The sequence below is a fragment of the Neovison vison genome, chromosome 13 (genome assembly GCF_020171115.1).
Source record: "Neovison vison isolate M4711 chromosome 13, ASM_NN_V1, whole genome shotgun sequence".
Classification (NCBI taxonomy): domain Eukaryota; kingdom Metazoa; phylum Chordata; class Mammalia; order Carnivora; family Mustelidae; genus Neogale; species Neogale vison.
In genome coordinates this window covers 55932724-55956032 of record NC_058103.1, presented here as the reverse complement: position 1 = coordinate 55956032, position 23309 = coordinate 55932724, and positions in this window count along the sequence as shown.

Sequence of the window (23309 nt, the reverse complement as noted above, 5' to 3'; positions counted from 1 at the left end):
ATTTAGACAAGTAGACCAAGAATAATTTACTATCTTTTGAATAGTCTCTTGATAATAGTATATCATAGACAAAAAAAAAAAGCTAAGACAAGTTTAAACATTAATAATTGTGTATAGTAGTAGGTTGATGATTGATTTGAACATATTACAATAACACTTTATTTTTACTTATTTATTGTAAAGGTTTATTTACCTATTTTAGAGAGTCATATATGTGAACTTGAGTAGGGAAAGGGGCAGGAGAGGGAGAGGGTGCTTGGGTGGCTCAGTTGGTTAAGCCACTGCCTTCGGGTCAGGTCATGATCCTGGAGTACCAGGATCGAGTCCTGCATTGGGCTCCCAGCTCCATGGGGAGTCTCCTTCTCCCTCTGACCTTCTCCCCTCTCATGCTTTCTCTCTCTCTCTGAAATAAATAAATAAAATCTTAAAAAAAAAAAGGAGAAGGAGAAAAGCCAACTCATTGCTGAGTGTGTAGAACAATGTATGGCTGATCTCAGGACCCTGAGATCATGACCTGATTGAAATCAAGTCAGATGCTTACTTAACTGCCTGAGTTACACAGGTGCCCCTTCTTTAATTTAATAGTTATGAATGCCCACACTCCTACAGCTTGCTCGGTAACTCATTTTTTTCCATCTTAAAATAAAAATACAATCATAATCTGCATTTTCTTTAGGGAAATTGCAGTAAGATATTATTTCAACATATTGTGTGATTGCATTCAGAGTTATGATAATCTGATAAATTCGGGTTGGGAGAAGAACATTTTTTCTACTGTTACGCCCGATCATGTTGAAAGAATTCCCTGTGCTACAATGACATGAGCCTCTCTTCTGACTCTCATGTTTTCTTCCTCAGGAAAGATGAAGAAATACTACCAATTCCTATACCTGAAAGGAAAAAAAAAAGACATAGATTACCCCATCTTTCAATTATCTCCTGTTGTATAATAACTAACTTCAAACTTTAGAAGTATTAGATAATTTATTACCTTGAACAGTTTTCCAGTGTCAGGAATCCAAAAACAGCTTAGCTAATTAGTTTTGGCTCATGGTTTCTTATAAGATTATCAGTAAGTTGCTGGGAATGTGGGCACCTGAAGGCTTGACTAGACTGAGGTTTCTACTTCCAAGCTCATGCAACTAACTGGTTCTTGTTGGAGGGCTTTATTCCAGAACGGTGTGGGCTTTTCTGTAAGGCTGCTCATTGTCAATGTGACAGCTGTTTTCCACAGTGTGGCAAATGATTTCTCTCTCTCACACACACACAGAACGAATGAAAGCTTCACTGCTTTTATACTCTAATAATCTTGAAAGTGACATACCATAACGTCTGCCATATTCCATTGTTTGGTCATGCAGAGCAATCATGCAATGCAAAAGGGTGCTACACAGTACTATTAATACCAGATGGCAGAGATTATTGCTGATCGTTTGGAGGCTGTCTGTTGACAAAGATTCTTTGCTCAACCAAACTTCAGTCAGCTTTCTAAATCGTCTCCTGGTACATCTGTGCATTTCCTTATAAAATCTAGTTTTAGCAAGAATTCTAACAGGTCAGTTTAACCAGAAATTCCTCATCCTCAATATCTGATTACTTTCAATATCTAATCACCCCTCAGATGAGACCTGATTATTGTGATCTGTCTTTAGCAAGAATCCTGTTAGGTTGGTTTAGCCAGAATCTCCCTTATCCCTGATGTTTCCTCTTAGTAACTATCCTATCTACTGACCCCCACCTTATTCTTTGGCTCCAAATTCCCACATGTCTGTACTGTAATTGGAATTGAAACTAATCTCTCTAATCTATAGCAAAAATTTACTCTAGGTGTCTCCATACCTATCACAATGGTCCTGAATAAGGTCTTGCCATCTTTAACAAGTATCATGAATAGTTGTTTTTAATACTACCTTCACTGCAGTTATGGCACTAATTACGCAGAGTTAGCATAAATGTTACAGGTTAAGGGCACATTGCCTACAAGACTGTCTTCACATAGAACTTCAACTGAAAGCTCCAGGGTTCAGAGATTACCTGTACTTTGACCAACTACCTGCTGATTTGGTTATTCCCTTTACTTCCGCAAGTTTGGTAATTTGTTAGAAGCATTTACAGAACTCATAAAAGGGTCATGTTTGTAATTACATATTTATTATAAGGGATATAAATCAGGATCGGTCAAAGTCTATGAGGATTCTACATGTGAATCTTGTATGCCCTCAGTACAGATCACCCTTCCAGCACATTCATTTAAGATTACCAGAGATAGAAGTTCATTGACCTTGAGTATGCAGATATTTTAATAGTTTTTCATGCTCTGGGTATGACTGACTGAATCACTGGCCACTTGTTTGAACTCAATATCCAGGTCCTTTCATTTCTCTGGATATCCACCTGATACCTCTCAAAGGCTTAACCCTCTAAACACATGGTTGGTTCTTTTGGCATGACTAGTTCCTGTCTTAAAACTCTGTAGGTGACTACTGCGAGTCACTTTCTTAGCACAAATTCAGTGTGGTCTGAGGGGCCCACCAATACTAATAAAGATATTCGTAGGAATATATTCTGTTTATTCCTCTATGCTATACAATGTATAGTAGCATATCCTATCACTGTATTCAGGGGTGCTTACTTTTAGGAAGGTAAGTCTAAAGCCAAAATGAATATCTTTTGGCCAGGATTCTTGAAAAATGGCAAAAAATAAAAATGTGGAGGTTAAAATAAGTTTGGGATGATTGAAGATGTTATTACTGTCACTGTGCTTAGTACTATAAGTTTGATTTTTTTTTTTAATGGATAGTCCATTCAGACCTTGGCAAGTTGTAAAACTCAATTTGCTGTGATTTGCTTTTTATAAATGTGAGTATATGGCTGTTTATTATATTCTACGTAAATTTTTATGAATGTCCAATTTTCATTAAAAAATGAAAGGGCACATATGTTCAAGTTAAATTCTACAATCTTACACCTTTAGTCTTTTATTAGATTCTTCCATAAATGAAATACTAAAATCTTAGTATCATTCTTTTGACTAACCCTATTCAGAGTTTTATAGAATCATCAGCTCCCCACCCTCCAACATTTTCCCTCATGTACTCAAAATATCTGCAATCATCCTAAGAATTAAATCCTTTCTTGTCTTTGAAATCTCACTAGGTAAACCTGCTAGTTTACCACTTTTTAACCAAGGAGCTAAAGGTGGGAAATTTTCCCATAAGGTCTACTTTCTTAGGCACCTGCTGCTACTCCAGAAAGCCCATTACTGATGCTTTGATCATTTGTACCATAAGAGCACAGATGTGTGTAGGAGGATTCATCATTTCTTTCTGTTAGTCAGTCTTGCAAGTGTGCTTTGATAAGTTTTAGAGTTTAGGGAACAGAGTTTTTTGTTTGTTTGTTTGTTTTAGACAGACAGGAGATCACAAGTAGGCAGAAAGGCGGGGTGGGGGGAGTAGCAGGCTCCCTGCTGAGCAGAGAGCCCAATTCGGGGCTCCATCCCAGGACCCTGGGATCATGACCTGAGCTGAAGGCAGAGACTTGAACCCACTGAGTCACCTAAGTACCCCAGAGAACAGAGATTTTAAAACGTACTTACAACCCCTTTCCCTCAAGATTTTCGACATTCATATAAGAATTTGGAAGAGATTATGCTGAGTGAAAAAATTCAAGCAGAGAGAGTCAATTATCATATGGTTTCACTTACTGGTGGAGCATAACAAATAGCATGGAGGACAAGGGGAGATGGAGAGGAGAAGGGAGTTGTGGGAAATTGGAAGGGGAGGTGAACCATAAGAGACTATGGACTCTGAAAAACAATCTGAGGGTTTTGAAGGGGCAGGGGTGGGAGGTTGGGGGAACCAGGTGGTGGGTACTGGAGAAGGCACGGATTGCATGGGGCACTGGATGTGGTACAAAAACAATGAATACTGTTATGCTGAAAATAAATTTAAAAAATTAAAAAAAAAAGAATTTGGACCAGATATGTATTTGATTAAATGTCCTGATGATGTGCTCCAAATTACCTCTCCTTTAAGTAAGTGAGTAGCTATATCAAACTTGACTTTTTATTATATCAGGATTAGTTCTCCCTGTCAGACAGACCAGTACCCTAATGAATTCTTCCCTATTCTACCCTCATTCCCTAGACTCAAGTGGAGATTCTTTTTTTTTTTTTTTAAGATTTTATTTTTATTTGTCAGAGAGAGAGAGGGAGAGAGAGCGAGCACAGGCAGACAGAAGGGCAGGCAGAGACAGAGGGAGAAGCAGGCTCCCTGCTGAGCAAGAAGCCCGACGTGGGACTCGATCCCAGGACGCTGGGATCATGACCTGAGCCGAAGGCAGCTGCCCAACCAACTGAGCCACCTAGGTGTCCCTCAAGTGGAGATTCTTAAAACACAGATTAAGAGCATAAGCAGAATGACTATGACTATCTTGTAAAATTTTATTCTGACGATATTGATTTTATCTTTGGAAAGTTTGTTGTTCCATAATATCCTTACTTTACTCATCCTCAAGATTCATGGATTTTATAGGTGCTACAATAAAACAACCTATAGAAGTTGTGTCTGCTTCATTTAGACAGAGTTACTGCTTTTGTGGTAATCAGGGTTTTGAATATACTTATCACCATCACAAAACATATGCTTGTGATTTTCTTTTTCTTATTTAATCACAAGTTGAGTTAGGGTACAGGTACAATTCAGCAGATGTTCTTTTTTATAGGATTAACTTTCAGAAATTTTTACTTTACACACCCTCATTTCCCCTCAGATTTAACCAATACATATTTTTGGTGATTAAGACATTCAACTGAACATCTATTATTGAGTGCTTTGTGTATTCCCAGAGATAAGCATATAAACACATAAATGTAATTTGGTGAGAAACTTCCAAGAATCTTAATGTGCTTAATATCTGGGGTGGGGGAGGGTTATAAGTGAATTGGTATAAGGAAAGAAAAATTGAATATCATTTGGAAATTGGTACCATACTGTGGAAGAAAAGAAGACCAACTGTTTGCAACTGGAGAAATTAAGGCATCTTTCTTGTAGGATGTTTCATTTGAGCTAAGCCTAAAAGGAGAAAGCTAACCTCAGGAGGCTGAAAATAAATTAGGAATAGGAAATAGATTATTATGGGTAAAAAGCATAGGGACTAGATTAGAAAGAAACTTAAATTTATCTAAAGTAGTTTGGTTTATAAAATCTTGCTGTTGTTTGAGAAGGAAAATGTCTTTTTTTTTCTCTTCTGTGTTTTAGAAAGATAAGCTCTACAGAACAGATAGAAGGGAAAACAATGGGGAATTAGATTAATCAAATGTTAAATTCAACAATGGCAGGAATATTATCTTGCTCTTCCAGTTTTTTCCTTTTAATTTATTTTTCTCCTAAGCACAAATAATGATGTGGGTTGTACCCAGAAGCTACTAAATAAATGTAGTATATGTTATTGAGACACAGCTATCTGAGTACAGGGACATCTATATATTTCCTTGGTGATTCTCCAATGAGAAGAATTACATTTTAGGATGACCATAACTACATAATTTTTACATTAAAGAGGGAATTATATTTGTACTTAGGGCAAGCTACTTTTTCTTACATTGAAAAGTTAATCATCATGAAAACACCCATCTAGTTTAAATAGAGCCATTCTTTTTGTCTGACAAAATTAAGGGATTCCTTCTACCCATCCTTCCCACACATTAGAACATATTTCAGAATAATTAATAGGCAGAAGAGTCCTTAGAGAAGATGGATTTTAATCTCCACAATTTACAGATGAGAAAACTGAGATGGGATGGAAAATTCTCTTTCAACTCAACACATTAATTTCTACTTTATTTTTATTGTTATTTTCTCAAACATCTAATACATTTTGAATACTAGCATATATACCAAGGACTTAGTCAGCAGAAAAAGAAGCAGCGTTTTAAATAACATCATATATTGCCAGCTTTCTCCACAGTAATACTGCTATGCTCAGCATGTAAGCCTGTATAACAGAGCAGATTTATTACTTTTAACAGTAATAAACTACAAGTTTATGCTTTTTTTGAATAATTTATGTTATACTCATATTGCTAAAATCTAGATTTATGTTAAAATCTATGAAGTGGTTTAGTAGGTATTTTAATAGGATTTTTTTTGCTGTTTTTCAAAAGAGAAGATGAAGGGGAGCATAGCAGGTGACAGTCAGAGTTATGCATCCTCATATGGAAACTGGTATGGAAATAAATGTAGTCTTTACTTTTTTATATGTACAGCATTTAGGGAATCCTTAAAGAGTGATGAATTTGACCTAGCATCTTTCCATTTCTAGAGCTTAAATTTACATTTACCATGTAAATTTCTGAATAAAACCCTTTTCCTCTACAAACTTCATGAGTAGAGGCAGATGCTACTTTATCTTAAACTTTCTTTACAGTGCTATATTGGATGAGAAAGGCTAATATAGTTATAGAAAGTAATAAAAGGAAGGAGCTTAAACAGAAATACTTCATATTCCCAACATGGTAACATTTTGTAAAGTTTGTGTCTTTTCATTAATTAATATGATTCATTTTTCTATGGAATATACCTCCAATTTTCATTTCTATATGCATCAATTTATTCAATTATATTTGATTAAAATTGGTCATAGAGCTAATAAATATTAAAAGTAAGAAAAATACTGATTATATCTATGTTTCCTTGAGTCTATACGAATTTGATTTAAGTCATTTTGTTCTCTTATTTTCGACTATCTTGTAATTGCATTTTTATTGTTTTCATACACAGAGCAAGAGTGTATTAGCACAGGTAATGAATATAAACCTTACTAATAGTTATTTTTCACAGCTAATTATAAGGTATCTCCATAGAAAAAAATATGAATGAAACAAGTAATTCTTCTACTAAAAAGATTTTGGTGAGACATTGAATAGAATTGAAGTGATTCCAAAGTAATACCTAAAATCACTACCAATAGTACATATTTTTTTCTCTAGACATCAATTAATATAATGGTATTTTGAGGTTCAGTTATAAAAAGGAAGCAAATAAAACTATAGGAAAAAAAAAAACCTGAATAGAGAGTGTAATCCAATGATGTGTATGAATGAAACCCCAGTTGATTTCTTATGCAATCTATGTGGCAGGTCTAAAAGAAAATTAGCCTATGAAAACAGCCAACACTTCCACAAAATGACATTCAGTATTTCCTGCTAACATATGAAGAGCAGAAAGTTATCACCATATATAGGGAAGCCTTAATAAATATGTTTTGCAGTAATAAGCAAAAAATCTAAAAAATATGTGATTTCTGTGGAAATAAATCCTTATGCAATAAATCCATCATTGTAATAATAGAGTATTGTTCGTACCGGAAATGGTATTTTAAAAGATACTTGTATCTCTAGGAAATGGTATTTTAAAAGATTGAAAGGTTAATGATTCTGTTTTGTGAGAACTATGTGAACTTATACATACTTGGAATGCATGTTCTAACCATTTTAAAATATTAAAATTCAGACTTTGGACATGCATTAGCATAAGCAAAGTGTTTATTTAGTTTAAGGAGATTCATGCAGAGCTACAACAAGATGTGATTAAAATAATATTTGGTACTATGTGGGGCAGAATTCAGTTGGCCTCACTTATAGAACCCAAATATAGAGGCTCATATAATGCAATTTAAGTCTAACCCCTTTTTACCAAAATGTATGGAATACCATAGATAGACAGACAAGCAATCCACCCATCTAATCATAGCTCTAGACACTTATAATTCCAGAACTTGAAGATTAGTTTGCTGTCTTGGTCAATAGCTATTTTCTTAGAAAGAAAATAATGACTTGGGAAAAATAAATTTGGAGCCATTGTCACTTGAAGTTTTCTCCTCAGAAGTATAAAAGAGCCAGAAGCCTTTTTCTGTATGCTTTTTTGCCATTCCATTAATTTAGAGCTTTCTATTTATTTCCTTAGAATTTAACACTAGATACCTATATATTTCTGATAAAAACTATTTATGATCCACAGGACTAACATAAGTAACATAATTGGCACAGCTATTCAGAAACTTAGAAAAGTATGTAGCAAATACTAGGTTCAATTTCCCTTTAAAAGCTCCAAACTGCGTATGGAAACATTAAGAGCAGTTTAAGAGCCTTGGTTTAGGAGAATCCCTTAGAAATATAAAATGCAGTGATTTTAAATTTCTCCCAATCTGATTTAAAGATGAATTATATGCCAGAAAGAAAATTGGTTTTTCTGGAGACAATTTTATCCACATCTGGGGATTTCAATTCTGAATATTCTTAAATAAAAAGGAAAAGATGGACATAACTTTTATCATGGACAGATTAAAAGCTTGTGACCCCTTAGGTTATCTATTTTTGTGGTCATCTCATTGTGTCTCCATTCTTTCAGAGTTCATGGGCATGTCTGATCAATAAAAAGTTTGTCCATAAGCAAAACTCAATCTGGAGGTTTTTGCCAGTTATGTGCACTGAAACACTTTCATAGTTAACTTAATAAGTTCAACAGGACTTAAATTTTTAAAATACATGATGACAGTAATCAAAGAATATAATTCCTCTGTGCTTTGTGTTTTGAGAGCATCAGTTTTTTTCACACTTACTTAAAGATTTTATGTAAGTTTCAGTAGAAGTTGGACCTTTTTGAAGCCACTATAATGATTTCCATAAAAAAGAAACATTGCTAAGTTTTTAAAAGTCTGACAATGAAAAGCAAGAATAGTATTGACTTACTCAAAACAGAAAGTTATTCACATAAAATGTCTGGATATAAGCAATCATGGTGTTACTTTACTCGCAGTTTACTTAGGGACTAGACAATTTTCAGCTTGTGTTCCATCATTCCACAGGTGGTTGAGGCTTCATTACTTAAGATACATTCATATTCCAGGCAACCAAACTAGGACAGATATAGAAGAAGGGGTAACATTTGTGTATACATGTATCAGCTCTCTCTTTAAAAAGGTCTCTAGCAGTTAGCACAGGATAAATCATCATTTTGAGAGCTTGAATATACATTTTGAGACCATGGCCAGGCTATATACAACAGAAGAATTCTCACCAGCAACCTCTGCGGCAATCAGCCCAGGAAGCTAACTGACAGTCTCTCTATCAATGGTTGAAAATGATCAGGACCTGGGTCAGTGATGCTCAGTTCCCTAATTATTTTCCCCACATTCAACTAAGGAAAAAATGGAGAAAATAAAATACTTTCTTCAAACCAGTTGTGTAAGTTTCCCCACTTCTAGTTCACCCTCTTTGGGCCCCTGCCAACAACCTTTAATCAGATGATATCTGAAGATCTCACTTTCTTTTTGTTCCCACTCTGTTGACTATCTTTGAGTCTCTGCAGAACACAAGTGATGGTCACTGACTTCTTTGCTATAACAAATACATTGTTCTAATTTGAGAGTAGTCTTTTCTTTCCACAACTCTTTGACTGTGTTTGTATCTGACTGTTAGAGATGCTAAGGATGTACTTGTCAGTATTCCCAAAGCATATACCAGCTGAAAATCCCATTACTATGGAAGAGACAAAAATGGAATTGAGAGATCAACCGTTTTTGCTACACCTATCAAAGGATGCAAAGGATACATTAACATTGGGAGACCTGAAATGATATAATTTCTTGTCCCAACATTAAGACCAAATACTCTGCTTGGCTTCATGTTCAAGAATTTGGGGGCTGAGCATACTTTCTTTTCCTATTTTAATGAAGCTAAGAACGAGTAAATTTACCCCACCCTTTCCTCCAGGAAACAAGTTGCTCTTACAATATTGCCAACGAAATAAAACATTTCTCCAGACTAACAGCTTCTTTACTGAAAATTACTTCAAGACCCTTCCTCACTATGCCCTCAACCCAAAGCTATATTGCCATAAAATCTAGACAAGGCCCTACTTAACTTCTTTCATATAATGCCCACTTTAACATTATCCTGTCTATTCTCTAATAACCCTATAAATATACTCTCCCCATCTTCTTCCTTTAGAGATACCATTAAGGTTCTGAAAGTATTGGTCCTAGTGTTACAGTAAATCTAATAAAATCAGTTTTTTGTGTTTCACACATTTTCTTGGTGATTTTCTGAAAGGCTTGCGTTCTAATACGGATGTGCTACAAAGATTTAATCAATAAACCGTCATAGAGCAAGACTTCTCAGGTGGAATTGTATGCACTCTGAGTCTCTTAAAGATACATGCTTAGGAATTTAGGACCATGAACAGATATGCACTGGGAAAGATGTGAACCATGATAATATTTGCATTGAGCTCCCAGTGCTGTATTTATTTTGCTTCAAGGAATGAGTTCTTTTAGAAAATCTTTAATGATCTGATCTGATCCCATAATTAATCAAAATCTGCTTTGTTGTTTAAAACAATGTTGTTTATCTTTTTGTCATACCATTTTATGTCGTGAGGTTTTAAGAGAATCTATAGGCGGGCTTTATAGGTATAATAAACCGAATTTAGTTCAAAAGAATTAATTCAACCGAATTTAGTTCAAGAATTAAGTTAAGAATTAAGAATTAAAAATTAAGTTAAGAATTAAGTCAAGAATTTAGTTAAGAATTAAGAATTTAGTTCAACAGAATTTAGTTCAAGAATTAAGTTCAAAAGATCTCATTAGAGCAACAACTTCAGAACAAACTTTGCTTTGGGTTACCTTTTCAAAACCATGTAAACATCTCCTTGTTATTGTTGTGATATTCCTGAAAACTACTTTTTAAAACTTTTCATCTACTTGGAGTTGTTGACACACTCCTATGCCCTGTTGGTGACCACCAGTTTTTGATCAGGTTTCTAGAGATAAAAAGTTTCACAGTCATTAATCTTAAAAATGGGCATAGTTTTTATGGAGTATTCTGCATCTGCTTGGCACTACAGGCCAAATGTTTGCTTCTTCCATGTAAAGCGTAAGAAATATTTGAAATTACAGTGATCACTTAAGGAATTTTTTTGAGCAAAAGACTTGAGTCAAATTAGACAGGAAAAAAAAAAAACCTTATGGAGATATTTTCTTTATTCTGTCTAAAAAGGCAACTGCATTAACAAGGACTTTTTAATCATTAAATTTGATGACCTTGAACTAAGAGTTAAAGTTATCATTTAAATAAAGTACAGTGATCCTCCTCTTTTGTACATGTGCATATCTTGAAACATTTTTCTGAATAAATGATGCCTCCTCTCCTTGCAGCTGGACTATAATTAGCCTTTTTGAGTAATAATTCCATACCTAATTGAAGTTGGCTCTGTTTCATTTCTCTTTCTTTTCCACTTCATTTCTATTTATCTTCTCTGGAGAAATACGGAGATTACTTCATCATAAGCAAGAGTTTTCTCTTTTTTTTATTATATGTTCATTCTAGGAATATCTAGTCAAGTTAAATGCTCAATAAATTCTAAAAGAGAAAACTTAAACTCATTGTGTTTCTTTTGTTTTTTTTTTCCTTGTAAAACTAGAACAGAAAAAAAAATCAGTTGTGAATTTGGAAAATATTTTGAATCCTAGATTGGAAGAAAAGTTATATAATTAGAGCATTCAGTATGAATTCAAGAATTAGAATGGTTTATGGAATACTATGCAGCCATCAAAAAGAAATGAAATCTTGCCATTTATGACAACATGGATGGAACTAGAGGGTATTATGCTTAGCAAAATAAGTCAATCAGAGAAAGACAATTATCATATGATCTCCCTGATATGAGAAAGTAGAGATGCAACGTGGGGGGTTTTGGGAGTAGGAAGGGAGGGGGACAAACCATAAGAGACTCTTAATCTCACAAAACAAACTGAGGGTTGCCAGGGGGAGGAGGGTAGGGAGAGGGTGGTGGCATTATGGACATTGGGGAGGGTATGGGCTATGGTGAGTGCTGTGAAGTGTGTAAACCTGGCGATTCACAGACCTGTACCCCTGGCACTAATAATACATATATGTTTATAAAAAAATAAAATAAATTAAAAAAAAAGAGTTAGAATGTTTTGATGTATGAATATAGAGACATGTATATTTAAAAAGAGTTCATGTACTATTCCTGATAATTAGTCAAATCTTAGAAAAATTAGATAAATGGTACTTTAGCTTTTAAAATACTCTCCATCCTCTTTCCAATGTTACCACTGTATAAAAATAATTTTCACATGATATTTGACTTAAGACAAGATTTGGGTTGGGCTGCCTGGATGGCTCAGTCAGTTAACTGTCTGACTCTTGATTTAGGCTCAGGTCATGATCTCAGGGTTGTGAGATCGAGCCCTATGTTGGGCTCCGTGCTTATCATGGAGTCTGTTCATACCTCTCTCTCTGCCTCTACCCCTGCTCTCTCTTTTTCAAATTAAAAAAAAAAAAGACAAGATTTGGGTTTTATTACTCCTAGCTTAAACTTCTACAAATTAGGGTAATAAAATATGTATAACTAAAATTACATTGAGATCCTTTTAAAAGGTTTCAATATTGTAAATCATTTTAATGCAACTGCTATAAGGAAATGATTTGTTGCATTAAATTGTAACTTCTATGCCATTAGTCAACTTTATTTTAGTATCTATATTAAATTGAAATAATATATACTATTTGGATAGCTAGACAATTTCCAGACAAAATACAGATAAAAACATCAGTTATTTAGACATTTATTCATTTGACAGAGATTACAAGTAGGCAGAAAGGCAGGCAGAGAGAGGAAGGAAAGCAGGCTCTCTGCTGAGCAGAGAGCCCGATGTGGGGCTTGATCCCAGGACCCTGGGATCATGACCTGAGCCGAAGGCAAAGGCTTTAACCCACTAAGCTACCCAGATGCCCCCCCATGTTGGAATTTTTTAAAAATATAGACAGGTTATAGAAAAATAGTGCAATTTAAGTAATATTTTACATCTCTTTAAAATTTGTTTAAGTGATAAAAAGAAACATATAAATGTGTGCTTCAGTTGAAGAAAATAATAATTGACTACTTTGGTTAATGGTGATAATGAACATAAATGGCTCAGACAATACTCAGTACAATGATGACAGATAATTGAAAATAAACACAAGATAATAAGTATGTCTATTGGCTTTTTAAGGAAATGGTTGTAATTTGTTGGGATGGTAAGTTGAGTTATAAATGTGAATATATGCATCATTTCATTTAATGTGCTAAAAGGTATTTATATTTTAGACAGAATTTAAATAGATTAAATGTTAATTACATACTTACATATTTGTGTCGAAGCATATACATATAAATGTATATAAAATCATTCTGGAAGTTTATAGCAATAGATAAAAACACAGATTTGAAGACATTCTGCAAATATAAAATATCTAAGGAATACAGAATCTGTGTTTTTAGCTCCTAAGAATGATCATTTAGTTGTTTCATTTTAATACACATATTGATTTTTTTTAAGATTTTATTTATTTATTTGACAGACAGAGATCACAAGTAAGCAGAGAGGCAGGCAGAGAGAGAGAGAGGAGGAAACAGAGCCCGATATGCAGCTCGATCCCAGGACGTCAGGATCATGACCCGAACCAAAGGCAGAGGCTTTAACCCACTGAGCCACCCAGGTGCCCCACATATTGATTTAAAAAAAAAAAAAAAAGGGTTTCTGGACTTTAAACTGTACATTTTTACATGGTAGATGTATTTAAAAGTAGTATTAGAATTTTGGTTTTCTTTTTATAAAATTATCACGTTTCCTTGTGGCCAGACTGCAGAAATAACTTTTTATCACTGAGAGTTTCTATTAAGTCTGAACTTTAATTTTTTTTTTTTTGAACAGAGAGAGATCACAAATAGGCAGAGAGGCAGGCAGAGAGAGAGGAGGAAGCAGGCTCCCCGCTGAGCAGAGAGCCTGATGCGGGACTCGATCCCAGGAACCTGAGATCATGACCTGAGCTGAAGGCAGCGGCTTAACCCACTGAGCCACCCAGGCACCCTGAACTTTAATTTTTATAAAGTTTCTTAATTTTGAAAATAACATTGCAGGCTCTCTGTTCAGTGGGAAGCCTGCTTCCCCCAATCTCTCTCTGTCTCCCTCTCTGCCTACTTGTGATTTCTGTCAAATAAATAAATAAAATCTTAATAAAAAAAGAAAATAACATTGCTACTAACATACATTTTAGTCATTGTATATTATCAAAATATTAACTGCAAAAATTTCTTTTGCTCTTGAAGAATACAATTTTTGTTTGTATTTTGTCTCCCTTGACAATTCTACTTTATTGTGTTTGTTGCAAATTTGGACCATTGAAAATTAAAAAAAAAAGAAGAAGAAAAAGAAAGAAAAGAAAAGAAAACTTGTTAAACTGTCTAAAAACTAGTTAGAAAATCAAACCCTAATCAAGTTTTCCTAAAATGGCCACACATAAAAAAATATTTGCTCCTTCAATTTATAAAATAAACATCGTAGGAATAACAAGTTTTGTTTGATATTGTCAACATTTTATTGTGAGTGATTTTTTATTTATTTAATTTAGAAACAATATTTTTAAAAATCCTAGAAAGGGGAGTTAGTGAGGGTTGAAAGGGTGAGTTTCTTTAATCAAAATGTGATATTAAAATAAAATCTGAAGGACATGAGAAATGAGCCATGCAGTAATTGGAGGAAGAAATTTTGAGGCAGGTAGAAAGACTATTGCAAAAGCTTTGTCGTGGGAGAGTGCCTGGAAGTGTTTGAGAAGTAACAGGAATCCAAGAATGCTAAAGAGGGTGGTCTGGGGCAGAGTTAAGTTACAGGAAATGACATCAGAGACATGACAGTGCAGCATATGCAATGGGGTCTGTTGGCCACTGGAGAGTATCTTTCTTAGTCTAAGAAGTTTAATAGGCAAAGAAGGGCTGTGATCTGACTTTATCGTAATAGGATCACTATGCCCGCTGCTTTGACCTAGATACAAGTAGGACAAATTTAGCAGTCGGACTGTGAATTAGACCAGGCAATGCTGCTGTGGCCTGGAGTGATGGTGGGGGGAGTGGTGAAATGGTGTTGCACAGTGCACACAGGTTTAATTTACACCCGATGAAATGATTTGGTTAGATAGAAAGAAATCCTCAGATATTAGGCCTGAGCTATAGAAAAGATGAAGAGTGCTAAAGGAGCAAGCTTGAGCCAAGATCAGGAGTTCTGGCTGGAAGAGGAATGAAGAAAGATTTCTATAAAGGTGCCAGCGGGTAAAAATAGTCATAAACGCATACATAGCATCTAAGTTCAGGCAAGCCTTTGATTTTAGGGTAGGCAGTAGTTGAGATTTATTGTTTATATCAACATTGAATCTAAATTATTCAAAATAAATTTCATCTATGAAGTCATGATGTAAACATGTTTAATAGAAAATCAGCAAATATATCCATTACTATCTTGTAAAATTACTTGAAAATGTGCCCCAACCTGAAACAAAATACAATTCAAATACATAGGAAACTTGGACTAAGAAGGCTGGAAGTTAACATTAAAGCCAGTTCAGAATAAAGAAAGGTTTAAATTATATTTATACATTGGTTATAATACTGAATGCAGGTATCAGCAGCCCTTTTTGAATGAGAAATATGGAAGGTATAAAGTAATAACATAATAACAAAAATATATATGGAAAAACACCACTAAAAAGATTGAGAAGTCAGGTCAGGGAGATAGAAAGTCAAGTAACAGGTTTGTGATTACATGCTGTGTATAGGAAAATGCTTAAGATACTGCTACACTGAAGTCTGGATTTAAGAAATATTTTGGTGAATGCTTTAAAATGCAAATGTGCGTACTAACAGAAAAAAGCCAAAATCTGTAAGTTTAAAATACCAGAAATAGGGACACCTGGGTGACTTCGTTGGTTATGCATCTGCCTTTGGCTCAGTTCATGTGATCCAACCTTGCAGGGCCTCTCTGCTCAGGGGAAAGCCTGCTTATCTCTCTCTCTCTCTACCACTTGCCTCTGCTTGTGTTTGCTAATGTACATGCTCTCCCTCTCTCCCTCTCTCTCTCTGTCTCAAATGAGAAATAAAATCATTATAAAAATAAAAAGTAAAATATGAGAAATAACTTTATCAAGTAAAATGTACATCATCTTTAAAAAATAAAAAACATATCAAAATATAAATCATCAAACAGAACAAACTTTAGAAATTTATTAATTGAATGTAATAAAAGATGTAAGTGGAATTAAAATTTATAGTTTACAAAATACATAAAATGAAATGATTCTAATATTGAACAGCACAAGGAAAACTTTATGGCAAGAAAAAATACAAACTAAATATAAATTTTTCCTTTTTTTATTATAACATATAATTGTCAAATCCAGGTTTTCCTTCATCATGGAAAATTAGCATCTAAGTCTTCAGTCTTGAGCTTATTGTTCACATTTTCACTTCTACAGCTCTGGGGGAGAGTAAATATTTTTTTCTTGTTCATATCGCTCTATTAGAAAGGACCCTCCAAAGATGTTGGGTAATTTTTACTGACAGACCAAAGGAATAAGATTTAGTTTTGTTTTGAAACATTTTAAATAAATGCTTAAATAAATTTTCATTAGAGAATAGTACTATTTGGATTGTAGTCATTTGCTTCCTAATATAATTTTAGATTTTTTTTTAAAGACTTTATTTATTTATTTGACAGAGAGAAATCACAAGTAGATGGAGAGGCAGGCAGAGAGAGAGAGAGAGGGAAGCAGGCTCCCTGCTGAGCAGAGAGCCCGATGCGGGACTCGATCCCAGGACCCTGAGATCATGACCTGAGCCGAAGGCAGCGGCTTAACCCACTGAGCCACCAGGCGCCCCTAATTTTAGATTTTTGACATTTATTCCAATAAATATTTTGGTGGGCATTTTACTATTGTTATTTTTGTGCATCAGGGAGCTCTCTGGGGAAAAATAACCAAATGGAAAAATGCTTTCCAAGTCTATATTTCATTCCTGCAGAATGATTGACTACTCTTATTCCTTAACAAGGGAGATCAGTCTCGCTTTTTGAATAATCAGTAGATTAGATTAGTGTCAACTGAAACTCAGTTGATGGCTGGAAGCATGCTATTAAAAGAGCACTTTAAAAATCATTAAATAAATGGATACAGTATAGTTATCTGTTTTGCAAAACTATCATCTTCACTTTGAAACCTTGTCTATTCCATTTTACATTTAATTAATGTCATGACAATTTAGATTTTTGTATCATGTGCCTGTTAGGCATAAAATGAAAGCACGTATTAAAGCCCAATGTTTTCACATTAGCCAGAAATTTTTAAGTAGCCTGTTATACATTTTATTGATCAAACACTGAAGACTTCAGTGTTATTCTGTAAATACATGGCATTTAAAACCTATAGACAATTTTGCCTTTTTATCAGGGATCCACAAACAACAAATTTTTCAGAGTAAATGTAAATCTTCTGTGAGGCACCATGATTTGCTGAAAATATCATTGGAATACAATAGAAAAACTGTAAGAATTTTCACTGATTAATATACCAGAAAACACTGGAAAGATCAAAAGATGACTGTGTTCATATAATAACTGGAACAGGATTTGCCCTCTTTGATAAACAACAAGAGACCCTAAAAATGAAAAGGAAAACATTACTTTAAAAAAACATTACTTTAATTTTAGACGACAGGCAGGAAAAGACAGTAATCTGAGAGAATAAAAACAAGCAAGATAAGTTTTACAATGACATCACTTCCTGCCCAGAGGCCTTATCTATTCCATGATTGTGAGTGCAAGAAGTAGGAAAGCAAGCCATCTTGTGACAGTCTGCTGATTTGAGGAAATGGAGGTTGGAGTTTGGAGAGCTTAACATAGTTAGGCAGTTTGTGGAGCAAAGGACTGCAGAAAGGAAAATAAGCGGAAAAGGAGTTCCTGAAATGTACCAAGGGCAACACAGGAACAGTTTTTTTCTGTCTGGCTGAGAACTGACCTGCTCATGCACAGAACTAAGCACAGAACAACTAGGCGAAAGCTACAACCACACAGCTGGCAGTGGACCCATTTCCAGAGTCCTGTGGTTGTCAGCAAAGATCGTGACTAAATGGGTATGTTTCTAGAAACATATCACCCACTAAGACTGAATGATGAAGAAATAGAAAATCTGAACAGAATGATAATGAGTAAGTGATTGAGTCAGTTGAGTAGTTGAGCTAAACTAGCTCAAAAACAAAATCTTTCTAGTCATGCCAGAAAATAAAACTTAAAAATGAGGTTTGAAAATATTAAGCTGATCCACATGCAACTGAACTTCTTGTTAAAAATAAAAATACTCAAACACCAAAAAATCCTGATACTCAACAATTTAGTATTCCAAGTGTAGCCCATAAGCAGGAGAAAAATTAGTCAATATCACAGATGCAACAGCAAAATGAGTAAAATGATGTGAAATCAGAGCTATATAACACAGTGGAAGAGATAAAATGAAATTAAAATATGTACTTTATTAAAAAACATAAATTGGGTAAAATAACAATGAAAATGGAGAACAAATAGCAAGACTGCAAACTAATATAACAGCTATATAAATAGATTAAATGTACAGTGTTCAGACTCTTCAGTTAAAAATGGAGATTTTAACAATGGATTAAAATTTAACAATGGATTAAAAAAGCAAAACCTAACTCTATCTTGTTGTGGTAGGCAGAATAATGGCCCCCAAGATGTCTACATTCTAATCCCTGGATCCATGATTATGTTATATTAAGTGGCAAAAAGGATATTATGATTGTATAATTTGAATTAAAGTTCCTAATCAGAAGATAGATTATCCTGGATTATCTAGGAGGGCATAATGAATTAACAATTCCTTAAGTGGATGAAGGAGGCCAGAGGAGAGTCGAGTCAGAAAAACTGATGTGAAATTGGAAACATCAGATTGATGCTCTGTGAAAAGGACGTTCTGTCTTTGAATATGGAAAAAGAAGGTAATGAACCAAGGGAGGTTGCTGGCTTCTGGAAAAGGAAGGTACATGGATCTCTCTTGCAACCTCCAGAATGGAATATAGCCTTACCTGTACTTGAGTTCAGAGTCCTGTGTTGTATCTTACCCAACAGAGATGTAAGGTAAAACATTTTTTATTGTTCAAGCCACCAAGATTAAATTTATTTGTTACAATAGCAATATGATAATAATACAATATACCATTTTATGACAATAAAACAACGACAACAACAGCAACAACAGCAAAAACCTTTTAAAAAAGAGAAAAGGGAACTTTCATTTCTAATCAAATGGAGAAAGATCAGATTTACCCCCTCACTTAATACAAATGGAAACAAATGATAAACATAATATATGTGATAAAAGTTTTGCACAGCTGACATTAGGCAATGAAGAGCATTCTCTGCAGTATGGAAAACAAATATGGTGAGCCCAACAATTGCACTTACTCACTGTCTTGTAGCGGTTCCAGATAATGGAATCTCAAATATTTATCCAAAGAGTTGAAGTCAGTATCTTGAAAAGACATCTATTCCTCCATGTTAATTGAAGCATTATTCACAATAATAATGATTAAGAATACTTACAGAAAATTTTCTAGCTCTCAAAAAGGTAAAATATACAATGTCTGGCAACCAACAAAAAAATTACAAAATGTCCAAAAGTAATGAAAATAGAACTAGAACTGATAAAGAGGTAGAATTAGCATATAAGGACATTAAAGTGGTTATTCTAGGGGCACCTAGTGATAGGTGATTCACCCTAGATTCACCTAGTGATTCTAGGGTGGCTCAGTGAGTTAAAGCCTCTGCCTTCAGCTCAGGTCATGATCTCAGGTCCTGGGATCCATTGCATAGGGCTCTCTGCTCAGCAGGGAGCCTGCTTTCTCCTCTCTCTCTGCCTGCCTCTCTGCCTGCTTGTGATCTCTCTCTCTCTGTCAAATAAATGAAAAAAAATCTTAAAAAAAAGTGGTTATTCTAGTTACATTCACGTGTTCAAAATTGGACAAATACTGAATCTTCAAAAGACAAAACGGGAAATCAGTGATGAGTTAGATGAGCAATATAATGGCTAAGTTCAACTTTACATTACATATTGCAGAAGAAAGGATTAGTGAATCTGAAGATATCATGGAGGATGTATAGAGGAACTACAAAAGAAAGGAGGAGGAAACTTAACCAATTAAGAGCATCAGTAAGGTCAGGGAAAACTTCAAATGGCTTAATCATGATCAAATATATTGGGGTCAAGTAAACATTACATTCAGGATGTAATGTTGATTGAAAATGACTGACCTGAAGAAAAACAATTTAACTAATCATCAGGTATGTTTAGTAGTTCTGTACAAGTTTATCTGAATATACAGGTGACTGTAGATCACGAGAGGAAGCAAGGAATCAAAATAATATAAAAATATAAAAGTATCAAGGATTTAGAGAATGAATTTGTTGCTTAAGTCTATCCCTACCCCATAATGACTCCCCCAAATGTTCAGCATATTCATGCTGATATTACTGTACTGTAATATATAAATGCTTCATTACATATAGATCCTCTGAATAATTTGATCATTTTGCTGTAAGAGAACCGAGGCCATTACATAGTGGTGAACTCTGAAGGAAAGAGTTGATTCCATAAGCTAGAGTTTCTCCAATTTTGCACATTCCCCCATAAAGGCCTGAGTTCACCACTGGCCCTTGGCTGATTTCTCAAAGTTCAGCTCTGAATCCATGGGGAGTATTCTGCCTAATACTCCTTCTGTGTCTGAGACCTTGAGTCACATGGTACCAGTTTAAATAAATCATTTATACTAATAGTGCAATATATGGTGAATTCCTGTTTCTGTTCTGAGGCCTGGAGTCCGAGCAGCTGAGGTTAGTTTCATGGGTGCTACATGCCTACATGAGTGACTCCCAATCAAAACCATGGACCCCAAGGTTTATATGAGCTTTCCTGATTGGCAATACCTTACACATCCTGTCATGCCCTGTTGCTGAGAAAGTTGAGTGCATCTATGGGAACCCATTGAGATTGGACCTCTGGAAGTTTGTACCCCATTTCCCATGAGGAGTATTTTCTCTTTGTTGATGTCATCATGTATCCTTCTGTTGTAAGAAACTGTAACCATGAATAAAACAGCTTTTCTAAGTCCTGTGAGTCACTCCAGGAAATCTTGAAAGGCTTACGGTGGTCTTGGAGACCCTTGACATATTTAGCAACAAAAGCATAGATCAAGTCCTCTAAAAACTAGATACAGAGTTGACATCTATAAACAGAAGAGAAAGCTCAGAAATAAATGCTTTTTGTCTCATTCATTGTAGTATCCAAAGAAGTATGAAACAAAAGTATTGGGGTGGAAGGTCTTATTATGAGTAGTGACTCAAACATTTTATTTCTAAGGCTCAGTATGTAGTTATTATCTTTTTTTATGGCATGTCTCTAAATCTCTAATACCTGCCCTCAGACATCTGGTAGTTGCTCTCTATCCTTTACTGATGCTCCCTCTCCCACAAAATATACTAATCTGTACACTCTCTGGGCCTGCAACCTATGTCACCCATTGAACACCAGAAACCTTTATGGGATGGGAGAAATTTTTTTATTTTGACTTCGATTTTTTCCTTGTTACCATATTATTTTCTTCTTCACAAATTACAATCTGCACTAATGACAGACTTGAAACTATCTATTTTCTTGTTTGGTGTATCTCTAGGTATGTTACAAATGTATGTGTATGCTTGTTAGATATGACATTTTTCATAAACAACAACAAACAAACCTTTAGTAGGTAATTACTTATATATGCAAAATAGGCAAAGACAGTGGCAGACAATGTTGTTAGCTTACAAAAAACTTTTCTCATACTCTTCTAAGAATGACTACCTCCCTCTGTAGATAGGAAAATGCCAGGCACTCACTTTCCTAGCTATTGTTGAAGGTAGAAAACCAGGTATGTGATTAAATGCAGGCCTATGTGAACAAAGAGAATATGTTAGTGTCATATATTGTGTTTCTAGGGAAAGTTATACTCTCTTATATAAAGAAAGCAGTGCAAAAATAGAATTCCTCTCCTCTCATTTCTCTGTTTAGGTATTTTTGACTCATTGGAAATGTTGCTTGGATCTGTTGTAGTCATTTTGCAACATAAGAGGAACATCAGAAAAGAAGGTTACCTAAGGCCATGATATCAATGTTAAGCTAAATGAACAATGGATTCATTAACCTGTAGTTTCCTTTGTTAAGGAAAAATAACCACTCCTTGTTTTATAATAACAAGCATACTAAAGGATTCATAGAAAATATCATCCATTCTTGAGACCAAAATGAAAATGCTTATGTTTCACTTAGTATCATAAAATTTCAGTCAATAACATGAAATACACATATTAACCAGCTACGAGGTTGTATACATTGTATACATTGTCTACAAACTGAAGATATACAGGTTAAAAAGATAATTGTTGGGGCACCTGGGTGGCTCAGTGGGTTGAGCCGCTGCCTTTGGCTCAGGTCATGATCTCAGGGTCCAGGGATCGAGCCCCGCATCGGGCTCTCTGCTCAGCAGGTAGCCTGCTTCCTCCTCTCTCTCTGCCTGCCTCTCTGCCTACTTGTGACCTCTCTCTGTCAAATAAATAAAAAAATCTAAAAAAAAAAAAAGAAAAAAAGATAATTGTTGCAATCAGTGTTAATACATTTTTTTAAAGATTATATATGACTGGTCACTTTTTAAAAAAAAATTATTTATGTATTTATTTGACAGAGAGAGAGAGATCACAAATAGGCAGAGAGAGAGGGGGAAGCAGGCTCCCTGCTGAGCAGAGAGCCTGATGTGGGGATCGATCCCAGGACCCTGGGTCCATGACCTGAGCCGAAGGTAGAGGCTTAACCCACTGAGCCACCCAAGTGCCCCCAGTGTTAATACATTTTTATGACAAATGTTATCTAATGTAGAAATGGGTTTTTAAGGAAAAATGCTTCTTCACCTTTGATGAAATGTCCTATATTATTGGTGAGGTTTATAGAAGCATCAGGAAAGCATCACCCAGTCATTTTTTCTATTAGATATGCCTGGAAAATGTGCTTGCTTCCAGTCGCTCAGGGTAATGAGGTGAACTTAGAGAACTTAGAGATATGACCTTGCCTATGGGAGAAGTATGTTTTAATCTAGTATGAATAACTGTTCTATATTCACTGTTTAATCCTGATATTCAGAAGATCACTTGACTTTATGAATAAATGTCCATTTTAAGAAGTTTTAATCTGCATCTCTAGTATTTATGTCTTACCTTTCAATTAGTCTAAATCCAGCATGTAAAAGAATGGTTTTATTAGAAGAGTTCTCTCAAAATTCAACATGATAAATTAATAATGACCCATTGAGTAATTAAGA